Source organism: Zea mays, chromosome 4, assembly GCF_902167145.1.
Source record: "Zea mays cultivar B73 chromosome 4, Zm-B73-REFERENCE-NAM-5.0, whole genome shotgun sequence".
NCBI classification, from domain to species: Eukaryota; Viridiplantae; Streptophyta; class Magnoliopsida; order Poales; family Poaceae; genus Zea; species Zea mays.
Window position 1 is genome coordinate 236693202 of NC_050099.1, and position 12849 is coordinate 236706050.

The window sequence follows — 12849 nt, forward strand, 5'->3', positions numbered from 1 at the left end:
TACAACATTTTGATTAGGACGTGGAACTAAATGCCATACCTCGTTCCTAGTGAAGTTGTTGAGCTGCTCTTGCATCGCCACCACCCAATCCGAATCTTGAAGTGCTTCCTCTATCCTGTGTGGCTCAATAGAGGAAACAAAAGAGTAATGTTCGCAAAAATGAGCAACACGAGATCGAGTGGTTACCCCCTTTTGAATATCGCCGAGGATGGTGTTCACGGGGTGATCTCGTTGGATTGCTTGGTGGACTCTTGGGTGTGGCGGTCTTGGAACTTGTTCATCTTCCTCATCTTGATCATGGGCATCTCCCCCTTGATCATTGCTCTCCTCTTGAGGTGGCTCATCCTCTTGATCTTCTCCTACATCATTTTGAGCCTCATCCTCATCTTGAGTTGGTGGAGATGCTTGCATGGAGGAAGATGGTTGATCTTGTGCATTTGGAGACTCTTCGGATTCCTTAGGACACACATCCCCAATGGACATGTTCCTTAGCGCGATGCATGGAGCCTCTTCATCACCTATCTCATCAAGATCAACTTGCTCTACTTGAGAGCCGTTAGTCTCATCAAACACAATATTACAAGAAACTTCAACTTGTCCAGAGGACTTGTTAAAGACTCTATATGCCCTTGTGTTTGAATCATATCCTAGTAAAAAGCCTTCTACAACCTTAGGAGCAAATTTGGATTTTCTACCTCTTTTAACAAGAATAAAGCATTTGCTACCAAAGACTCTAAAATATGAAACATTGGGCTTTTTACCGGTTAGGAGTTCATAAGATGTCTTCTTGGGGATTCGGTGTAGATACAACCGGTTGATGGCGTAGCAAGCGGTGTTGACCGCCTCGGCCCAAAACCGATCCGAAGTCTTGTACTCATCAAGCATGGTTCTTGCTATGTCCAATAGAGTTCGATTCTTCCTCTCCACTACACCATTTTGTTGTGGCGTGTAGGGAGAAGAGAACTCATGCTTGATGCCTTCCTTCTCAAGAAAGCCTTCGATTTGAGAGTTCTTGAACTCCGTTCCGTTGTCGCTTCTAATTTTCTTGATCCTTAAGCCGAACTCGTTTTGAGCCCGTCTCAAGAATCCCTTTAAGGTATCTTGGGTATGAGATTTTTCCTGCAAAAAGAACACCCAAGTGAAGCGAGAATAATCATCCATAGTAACTAGACAGTACTTACTCCCGCCGATGCTTATATAAGCTATCGGGCCGAATAGGTCCATGTGTAGGAGCTCGAGTGGCCTGTCAGTCGTCATGATGTTCTTGTGTGGATGATGAACACCAACTTGCTTCCCTGCCTGACATGCGCTACAAATCCTGTCTTTCTCAAAATGAATATTTGTTAGTTAAAACATAAGATGCATCAAAAGTTTTAAATGAAATGTTAGAATCATTTGATGCAACAGGAGTTTTCTTCTTAGGCAATTTTGCACGGGTTGATTGCCTAGAACTAGATGTCTCACCCTTATACAGAAAAGCATGGTTAGGGCCAGAGTGAGACTTCCTAGAGTGAATTTTCCTAATTTTGTGATTGGGATAACCAGCAGGGTACAAAATGTAACCCTCGTTATCCTGAGGCATCGGAGCCTTGCCCTTAACAAAGTTGGATAATCTTTTAGGAGGGGCATTAAGTTTGACATTGTCTCCCTTTTGGAATCCAATGCCATCCTTGATGCCAGGGCGTCTCCCATTATAGAGCATGCTTCTAGCAAATTTAAATTTTTCATTTTCTAAGTGATGCTCATTAATTTTGGCATTAAGTTGAGCTATGTGATCATTTTTGTTTCTTAATTAAATCTAGGTGATTATGGATAGCATCAACATTAATGTCTCTACATCTAGTGCAAATGGAAACTTGCTCAACGGTAGATGTAGAGGGTTTGCAAGATTTTAGTTCAACAATCTTAGCATGTAAAATGTCATTTTCACTTCTGAGATTGGAAATTGTAACATTGCAAACATCTAGGTCTTTAGCCTTAGCAATCAAATTTTCATTTTCATTTCTAAGGCTAGCAAGAGAGATATTCAATTCTTCAATCTTAGCAAGCAAACTATCATTATCATCTCTAAGATTGGGAATTGAAACATCACTAACATTAGAATCAACCTTAGCAATTAATTTAGCATTTTTATTTCTAAGGTTGGCAATAGTATCATGACAAGTGCTTAGCTCGCTAGATAATTTTTCACATTTTCCTATTTCTAGAGCATAAGCATTCTTAACCTTAACATGCTTCTTATTTTCCTTAATTAGGAAGTCCTCTTGGGAGTCCAAGAGTTCATCCTTCTCATGAATAGCACTAAATAATTCATTTAATTTTTATTTTTGTTGCATGTTAAGGTTGGCAAAAAGAATACACAAATTATCTTCCTCATCACTAAAATGATCTTCATCACTAGAGGATGCATATTTAGTGGAGGATCTTGATTTTACCTTCTTTCTTTTGTCGTCTTTTGCCATGAGGCACTTGTGGCCGACGTTGGGGAAGAGGAGTCCCTTGGTGACGGCGATGTTGGCGGCGTCCGCGTTGGAGGAGTCGGCGAAGCTCTCGTCGGAATCCCACTCGCGACACACATGGGCATCGCCGCCCTTCTTCTTGTAGTACCTCTTCTTTCCTCCCCTCTTGCCTTTCTTGTCGTCGCCCCTGTCACTGTCACTAGATAGTGGACATTTTGCAATAAAATGACCGGGCTTACCACACTTGTAGCGAACTTTCTTGGAGCGGGGCTTGTAATCCTTCCCCCTCCTTTGCTTGAGGATTTGGCGGAAGCTCTTGATGATGAGCGTCATTTCCTCGTTGTCGAGCTTGGAGGCGTCGATGGGTAGTCTACTTGAGGTAGACTCCTCCTTCTTCTCCTCCGTTGCCTTGAATGCGACCGGTTGTGCTTCGGGCGTGGAGGGGCCGTCGTGCTCGATGATTTTCTTTGAGCCTTTGATCATCAACTCAAAGCTCACAAATTTGCCTATTACTTCCTCGGGAGACATTAGCGTGTATCTAGGATCACCTCGAATTAATTGAACTTACGTAGGGTTAAGGAAAACGAGGGATCTTAGAATAACCTTGACCATCTCATGGTCATCCCATTTAGTGCTCCCGAGGTTGCGCACTTGGTTCACCAAGGTCTTGAGCCGGTTGTACATATCTTGTGGCTCCTCCCCTTGGCGAAGTCGAAAGCGACCGAGCTCCCCCTCGATCGTTTCCCGCTTGGTGATTTTGGTCACCTCGTCTCCTTCGTGCGTGGTCTTGAGTACGTCCCAAATCTCTTTGGCACTCTTCAATCCTTGCACCTTGTTATACTCCTCTTGACTTAGAGAGGCGAGAAGTATAGTGGTGGCTTGAGAGTTGAAGTGCCGGATTTGGGCGACCTCGTCCGAATCATAGTCTTCATCCCCCGGTGATGGTACCTGTACTCCAATCTCAACAACATCCCAAATGCTAGTGTGGAGTGAGGTTAGATGATGCCTCATTTTATCACTCCACATATTATAATCTTCACCATCAAACATAGGTGGTTTGCCTAATGGGACGGAAAGTAAGGGAGTACGTTTGGAAATGCGAGGGTAGCGTAGGGGGATCTTCTATACTTCTTGCGCTCTTGGCACTTAGAAGTGACGGACGCGGCGTCGGATCCGGATGTAGAGGGCGAGGAAGAGTCGGCCTCGTAGTAGACCACTTTCTTCATTTTCTTCTTCTTCTCGCCACTCTTGTGCGATCGAATGCGTGAAGGGGATCCATCCTTCTTCTTGTTGGCGGACTCCCTCGATGGAGCCTTCCCGTGGCTTGTAGCGGACTTCTCTCCACCGATCACCATCTTCTTGGCGTGATCTCCCGATATCACTTCGAGCGGTTAAGCTCTAATGAAGCACCGGGCTCTGATACCAATTGAAAGTCGCCTAGAGGGGGGGGGTGAATAGGGCGAATCTAAAATTTATAAACTTAATCACAACTACAAGCCGGGTTAGCGTTAGAAATATAAACGAGCCCGAGAGAGAGAGGGCGAAAAACAAATCGTAAGCAAATAAAGCGTGAGACACAAGGATTTGTTTTACCGAGGTTCGGTTCTTGCAAACCTACTCCCCGTTGAGGTGGTCACAAAGACCGGGTCTCTTTCAACCCTTTCCCTCTCTCAAACGGTCACTTAGACCGAGTGAGCTTCTCTTCTCAATCAAACGGAACACAAAGTTCCCGCAAGGACCACCACACAATTGGTGTCTCCTGCCTCGGTTACAATTGAGTTTGATCACAAGAAAGAATGAGAAAGAAAAGAAGCAATCCAAGCGCAAGAGCTCAAATGAACACAAATGTCGCTCTCTCTAGTCACTATTTGATTTGGAGTGATTCCGGACTTGGGAGAGGATTTGATCTCTTTGGTTGTGTCTAGAATTGAATGCTATAGCTCTTGTAATGTGTTGAAGGTGGAAAACTTGGATGCCATTGAATGTGGAGTGGTTGGGGTATTTATAGCCCCAACCACCAAAAAGTGGCCGTTGAAAGGCTGCTGTCGCATGGCGCACCGGACAGTCCGGTGCGCCAGCCACGTCAGCAGGCCGTTGGGTTCTGACCGTTGGAGCTCTGACTGGTGGGGCCTCTAGGCTGTCCGGTGGTGCACCGGACAGGTCCTGTAGACTGTCCGGTGCGCCGTCTGGCGCTGCTCTGACTCTGGCGCGCACTGTAGCGCATTGAATGCGTTTGCAGTCGACCGTTGGCGCGAAGTAGCCGTTGCTCCACTAGCACACCGGACAGTCCGGTGTGATACCGGACACTCTCCGGTGCTTCACCGGACAGTCCGGTGAATTATAGCGGAGCGGTCTCCCATTTTACCGAAGGTAGCAAGTTCAGCGTCGAGTGCCCTGGTGCACCGGACACTGTCCGGTGGTGCATCGGACAGTCCGGTACGCCAGACCAGGGTGCCTTTGGGATGTCTTTAGCTCTCTTTATTTGAACCCATCTTTGGTCTTTTTATTGGCTTGTTGTGAACCTTTGGCACCTGTAGAACTTATATACTAGAGCAAACTAGTTAGTCCAATTATTTGTGTTGGGCAATTCAACCACCAAAATCAATTAGGAAAAAGGTGTATGCCTAATTCCCTTTCATAGATTAACGGTGAACCGTACTTGAGCACCTCCACCACGAGTAGAGATGGGAATGGGTAAATACCCATCAGATATTACTATCTCATACCCATACCCACGAAAAAAATAACCTCATCGGGTCACCTATATACATTGGTGGGTATGGATTTACCCAATACACATACTCATGTGGGTATGGGTCACCCTTACCCACAAAGATTAGACATATATCAAAACTGTATATTATACAAATGTCAAGTATATCCATCTAAATACCATTACAAAATTTCTAGCACCATTTAACCATCCATTCAACAACACCAAAGACAATTGGATAAATTAGCAACACTAGGATAGTACCACATAACACATTATATGTTCCATTACATGGTCATCAAATAGTCGTTAAGCCTTCTATGACACTACGACCAAAAGGTTGTTAAATAGTAAAAAAGATGGACGACTGAAGCCCAATTTCATGCTTTTGGGCTAAATTTATAGTGGGTATTTTATACCCATGGGTTAACGGGTATGGGTCAGGGAGGAACGTTCTAATACTCGTTTACCCATTGGGTGAAGATTTGGCCAAATAAGAGACCCACATGTAGAATATTTACCATATATATAGTTTGTATATTTGGAGCCCTAAGCTTCCAATAACTAGAGGAAGCCCTGGCTCAATGGTGTCATCCGGTCTAGCCGCACCAGGTTTGGGCGTCTATAAAAACACCCCAAGTCGTTAGGGATTAGGTTTTAGCGATGGCGGCATTTCCCTCGGGCGAGCGAGCGGCGGCGATCCCGGGAGACAGCGGCAGTGGTGCCCCGAGGCGAGCGATCGGCGGCGGCGCTCCCCTAGGATCGAGCAATGGCAACGCTCCTAAGGCGAGCGGGCAAGCGTCGACGGTTCTCCCGAAGCGGACGAGCGGCGATGGCGCATCCTAGACCCGGTGGCGACGGCGGTTGCGTGAGGCGCGGTAGGCTTTGGCAGTGGCGGTGGTGGCCCTGAGCGAGCGTTGCGGCGACGGATTTGGGAGGCGCGCATGCGACATTGGCTCCTCAGAGGCACATGCCCTAGAGTGGCGCACGCTCACCTCCCGCGACGACGCCGACCTTCCCGAGGCGCGAGCGACGACGTGGACTTCCCTAGGCGCGAGTAGTGGTGGATCGACGTCCCTATTTTTATGCTATTTTGTATACATATTTATGCCAACATCAATAGTTTTTATGATACATTGTCAGTTCATGGCTCTCCTTCCATCTTTTGTTTGTTCATGATATTTCTATTCAGATTTTATGTAAATGTTTGTTGATTTTTATGTAGTGTACCGTAATGCATAAATACCTTCGACTTGTAGCATAATTAATATCAGTATATATCATAAACTGTTCTAACGAGCCTAACTGCATGACTGTTGAAGAGATCCTTTATTTATGGATGAAATAAAGCATTGAAAATCAGTTTTTTATTTCCATGCATGTCAATCCATTTCCTTTTAACTCACATTCTTTTCATCCTAAATTTGTGCATGCAACAAAAAACAGATTTTGTACACAGTGTACCGCGGTGGATAAATACTTCGCCGTGTAATATAATTAGTATCAGTATATAACATAAACTGGTTCTAACGAGCCTAAATGCACGGCTGTTGGAGAGATTCTATATTTATGGAGGAAATTAAGCATTTAAATTAGATTTTTTTTGTTTCCATGCATGCTAATCCATTTTCCTTCAAGGCACATTCTTGTCATCCTAGATTTGTACCCATGCAGTAGGAAACATATTTTTTATGCAGTGTACCATACTACATAAATATCTATACCATGTATCATAATTAGTATCAGTATATATTATAAACTGGTTCTAACAAGCCTAAATGCATGTTTGTTGAAGGGATCCTATATTTATGGAGGAAATTAAGCATTTAAATTAGATTTTTTGTTTTTATGCATGTCAATTTATTTTCTTTCAACACACATTCTTGTCATCCTAAATTTGTGCGCATATAGTAGGAAACAGATTTTTTATGCAGTGTACCACACTGCATAAATATCTATGCTGTGTAGCATAATTCATATCAGTATATGTCATAAACTAGTTCCAACGAGCTTAACTGCATTAATGTTGGAGAGATCCTATATTTATGGGGAAATAAAGCATATAAATTAGATTTTTGTTTCCATGAATGACAATTCATTTCCTCTTAACACACCTTCTTGGCATCCTAAATTTGTGCACATGCAATAGAAAACTAATTTTCTACGCAGCGTACCATATTTCATAAATACTTACACCATGTAGCATAATTAGTATTATTATATATCATAAAATCTTTCTAAAGAGCCCAGTTACATGGCTGTTATGGAGATCCGATATTTATGGACGGAATAAATCATTCAAATCATATTTTTTGTTTCCATACATATCAATCCATTTGTTAAATATGTGCGTATGTCTTCCAAAATTTTCGTGCATGCAAATGTAAACAAATGCGTATGCAGGGGGCACGTGGGGGTGGATCCGGTCAGAGGGGATGTTTGACCTGGTGCAAGAGACGCACCAGACTGCTTCAGGGGGTGGCTGGTGCTTTCTGTAATTATTGGAAGCCCTAGCCTCCCAATATCCCCTCTATATCTCTACTACTATTAAGAACGGAATGTAGACACCTGGTGCTACCACAGCTTCACCCCGTGTAACACCCATTTTGTAAAATTGCTAGAAATAATACCAATAGAGAAACAATTTCTCCTTATGTGGGTTTACCCTTTTTGCATCATCCCATGTGAACATCATGCCCAAAAACAATTAATAAAAATATATACTACCAAATTATGCATCATGCTGGTATTTTTTATTTGTGTGCATTTTGTGACAACATAGAATAGTGTGAAAAGAAATATACTTAGGACCCAAATGGAAATTTAAAATCTAAAAGAAATTCTAGAAATTGGAAAGAAAGAAGAAAACAGAAAATAAAAGGAGAAAAGAATAAAACCTTACTTGGGCCAAGAACACCCTAATCGGCCCAACACCGGATTACCTCCACTGCGGCCCAACTTCACCCCCCCTGCGTGCGCGCCTAGTTGTTCCTCGGGTACCACTGCCGCGTGGGGTCCACCAGTCATTGTATCACGTGCGCGTTTAGTCTCTGCCTCGCGGGCCCTATCGGCCAGCTCCTGCTATCGCGCGCGGACCTTCTCCTATCTCTGACAATCCGGCCCGCCTTGTCAGCACCTCCTTCCTCCTCGACCGCGAACTGGAAACCAAATAGTGCGCGCTCGCGCGGGACCGTTGAAACCGCTCGTCGAAATCCATGGCCTGCGCATGTCGATACGACCCGGTCGTCTTCCCTGCGTCGTGCGCCGTTGCTGGCTGTGGACCCGCTCTTGTAGGGCTGTCTCACCCTCAACTACCGTGCGATGTGAGCTCCGCGGAGCTCGGAACCGAAATCGACCTGTGCGCCGTGATTTACCAGCCGCGGACTCCGTGCGCGCAAGCTCAACCACCTCCGCGATCTCCCCGGTTCCGTGGCGCGTGGGATGCGGACCCCCTCCTTCTTTCCGGATATAAATCTTGGCATGCCCCTGCCTCGCTCGTCTCAGCCGAGCAACAGAGAAGGCGCAGACCACGAACTGCGGACGGCGCGCCACCGTGGGATCGGGCCTCTGCGTCAGCCGGAACATCAAGGTTTGCACCGACCCCTTCTCTGGAGTTGTTAGAAGGCAGTAGAAGTAGCGCCACGCGGAAACCTCGGCGTGTGCCCCCGGAATTTCACACCGGAGCACCGCCGGCCGCCCTAAATCGCGAAGCACCGTGGACCGAGGGTCTGCGTTGTGTGGCGATTGAAATTGAGGGGTGAAATAGGATTGGGGCATCGTCAATTTCGTGTGGGTCGTGCGAATTTGGGGTATGGCGCTTGGGAGGACCGGATTTCGCGGGCTCCGATGAACCGGTCGCCGTGCGGTGGCCTGCTCGCCGTGAGCCAGCGCTAAGGGTAGGAGAGATCCTCTGTGCCGTCCGATCCTAACGTGGCGGCCGGGATTAGATTTAGCGTACCGGTTGGTGTAGATTAGATCTATGCCGTTGAACAGAAATCGAGCGGGCAGAAATCGATCTGAAGATTTTAAATCTGGGGCGTCCATCTGTATCGTGCGGCCAGGGTTTCATGATGGTTTCGATCTAATCCGTGGCCTCGGTGGTGAATCCAACGGCTGATCGCGGCCAATACCCCCCTTCGCGGGCGCTTTTGTTAAAGAACCCCCTGGTAATTAGAGAATCAACCCGCAGTCCAACTAGCAGTGCTTTGTGTCTTGGGACCTTTTGCCCCGAGCCCCTGGACTTTCCAGGAATTGAGGTCCAGTCCAGTACCGAGTTAAATTGATTAAATGAATTGGAAATTGGATTTTTAATATGAAAATAAACCCTAGAACTTCAATAATTCATAGAAAATGCATATGAACTCCAAATTACTTCATTCCAGTCACTAAAATTTTGTAATTTTATTATCTATCACTTAGTGTCTCTGTTTTATCATGACAACAGTAAGAAATTTAATTTCCCACTTAATCCTATTTCAAACCACATAAAACCTTTAGAAATTCATATCTTAAAATCTATAACTCCAAAATTAATGATTCCTGTTCCTAGATTATTATTTTAATATGTAGATTATTAACATGTATTTTTTTCTTATGTTTGGTGTGATGTTAATTTTGCCTGTACACTATTTGTTTGTATTGCTACGTTTAGCAGTGAGGACACGAGTCATCTGAAAAGCAAGTTGGTACCTGGAATCTCAAGTCCCACGCAAGTTGTGCCCTTGATCACTTCTTTTACCCACTCATGTTCTAATTAATCATAATGATCTGCATAGGTTAATTTTGATGGGACCTAATAGGTTACCCTAGTCTGTCTATCTTTTTGCCTTGTTTGCCACTGAACTTTTTGGGTAGTACTTGCTAGTGCTATATGTGGTTTTGGGCATTGAGATACACATTATTCATGATTATACTTTTGTTATCCGTTGTTATTTACTGTTCATGTCAAGATCATTAATGTTAATTGGAACATAGAGCTTAACTTGAGAAACACGTGCCACCACAAGGGTTTATGGACGCCCTTGGCTGATTAATTAGGAAAGCTAGTGGAGGACTACCTTACCCGAAAGGGGCAAGGGCAGTAGGGGAGTGGTCAGTGTAGGGAGGTCCTTGCTTGATTTTGCTGCGATGGCGGTCAGGCAAGAACCCTGCATTGGAGCTTCCTATAAACTGTAGCGGGTTTTCTGAAGCTAGTGGAACTTTGTAAAGGCCTCGTAGTGTTACCCTGCCTCGCCTCCTCGGTAGAGGTGTATGGGAAGTCGCGATCCCTTGGCAGATGGGTAACATGACTTGTGGGTAAAGGGTACCACCTCTGCAGAGTGTAAAACTGGTATACTAGCCGAGCTCACGGTCATGAGCAGCTCAGGACTCTCTGATGATTAACTTATGGAACTAAATTCAATTTGTCATATGCATTGCATCGCAGGTGATGTTGTTACTTTTGTTCTACTACTTAATTGGGTTGGTATTTACTTATACTTAGTAATTGCTAATAAAATTTTGACCAACTTTAAAAGCAATGCTCAGCTCTAACCATCCTCTTTGGTAAGCCTTACACTTCACGTGAGCTCCCACCTTTGGCGAGTTCATGCACATTATTCCCCACAACTTGTTGAGCGATGAACGTATGTGAGCTCACTCTTACTGTCTCACACCCCCCACAGGTCAAGAACAGGTACCGCAAGATGAGGCGCATGGAGGAAGCTGCGATGAGTTCGTGAGAGATCTAGGCCGTCGTCTCCCAGTCAACTTTGGGTTGCTGGACCGTTGTCTCCTTATAATGTAATTATCTATTTATTTTGTATAGAACTCCTGTTATGTAGTAAAGATGTGACATTCGATCCTGTGCCATGAATCATCATATGTGTGAGACTTGGTCCCAGCACACCTGGTGATTATGTTCGCGCCCGGGTCTTGGTGCCCCGAAACCCGGGTGTGACACCCCGAGCTGACACAGTGGGCCCGCCCCACGCGCCCCCTACCTTGGCGTCGTCGCCCGCGCAGCCACCACCAGACCACACGTACCTTAGTGTTTAGAAGTAAACAATAATTATATAAAAAATAATGCAAAGCGAGCATTTGAACACACGCTCACCTACTCTAGAAATTTGAGGCTAACTAACAGACTACATGTAACTTAGTGTTTAGAAATAAACAATAATTATATTTGAATAAATATCTCAACACTTATTTATATGATATATTTAGGGTTCGTAGCAAAAGCACGGGCAACTGGCTAGTGTATATATCCATCGGATATCGGGTCGCGGGTATCTCAACACTTATCCTAATAGAGTAAATACCCATCGGGTATCGGGTCGCGGGTACCCATTGTCATCGGGTATCGGGTCGCGGATACCCATTGTCATCTCTACCACGAGCCGAGTCGACAAAGTGTTTGCGTGATGTGCACTTTTGCACAACTCCACGAGATAAGACAAAAGAGATATTTGGTTTGTAGGGACTAATTTTTAGTCCCTCTATTTTATTTCATTTTAGTCTATAAATTGTCAAATATGAAAAATAAACTTTATTTTAATTTCCGTATTTGACAATTTAATGACTAGCCCTAGATGTTCTTTTCATTCGATAAATGTTTATTTTCCCTGCATCTAGGGAATTACTATGTTTATTTTCCTTGTCAATGCCCTTTGGTTTTCTATCCGGAAGAATCCCATCGCCGGTGGAGAGGCAACATTATCGAGAGGAAGCTGCTGCAGCCAATCAGACGGCTAAGAATGAAGGTGATGACGTGGACGTGCTTTCACAAGGCATTCGTATGACCAAGAAAAACTGGAAACTATCACAAGATTTTAAGCACTTTAAGAGCAACTTTTAGCTAGCTACCAACCTCATAATCACGTATCACAAGATTTTAAGACACTGCTGATATTTTCAGTTCATTTTTTTTCATCGTCCACAATAGCTGCAAACTATGTTCCCATTGACCAAGCTTTTCGTAGGACATCAAATCAATATGTTGTAGAGATGACAATGAAAGAGTGTCGGATTCTTGGCTTTTGATTCCTTAGGAAAGGTCTAGGCAATCCCAGCAGGCAGCAATGCGCATAGACATCAGGGCCAGGCCAAGGCATGTGCGAGCCGTGCGCTCGCACAGGGCCTCCAAAAATTGAGGGCCTCAAAACTTAGTAGATGTATATATATTCTAGTTTTATGATTTTCTACGCATGTTAATATATAGCACATTTTTTTCTCCCTACCATACCGCTGCGCTGAAGCGAAACTACCGAGCGCTCCACTAAAGAAAAAAATCTTCATAGAATCTTAACATATTTGTCCGCGTGAATGAAGTTCTCTAAATTAAAGCTACTAAATTCATATCTGTGTTCTACTATGATAAAAAAAGACGTATTATTTAGCTACAATAGTATTCGAGAGTGAAGCTTTGGAGAAGATCGAATATAAGCATATTGTACAAATTTTCTTTAAAACCCACCAAAAGAGCGATGTTATTCAAATAAAATAGAAATGTTTCTTTAGATATTCTATTGCAATATATATTACTGTAATTTGCAGATTGTTATTACTGGTTTTTAATAAAAACATATATTACACTGCTTTAGATTTGGCACATGGCCTCAAATTTCTCTGGCCCGGCCCTCATAGACATGTATAGTCCCGACAGCAGTGCGCTCCATATGTATATTGGACCAGGCT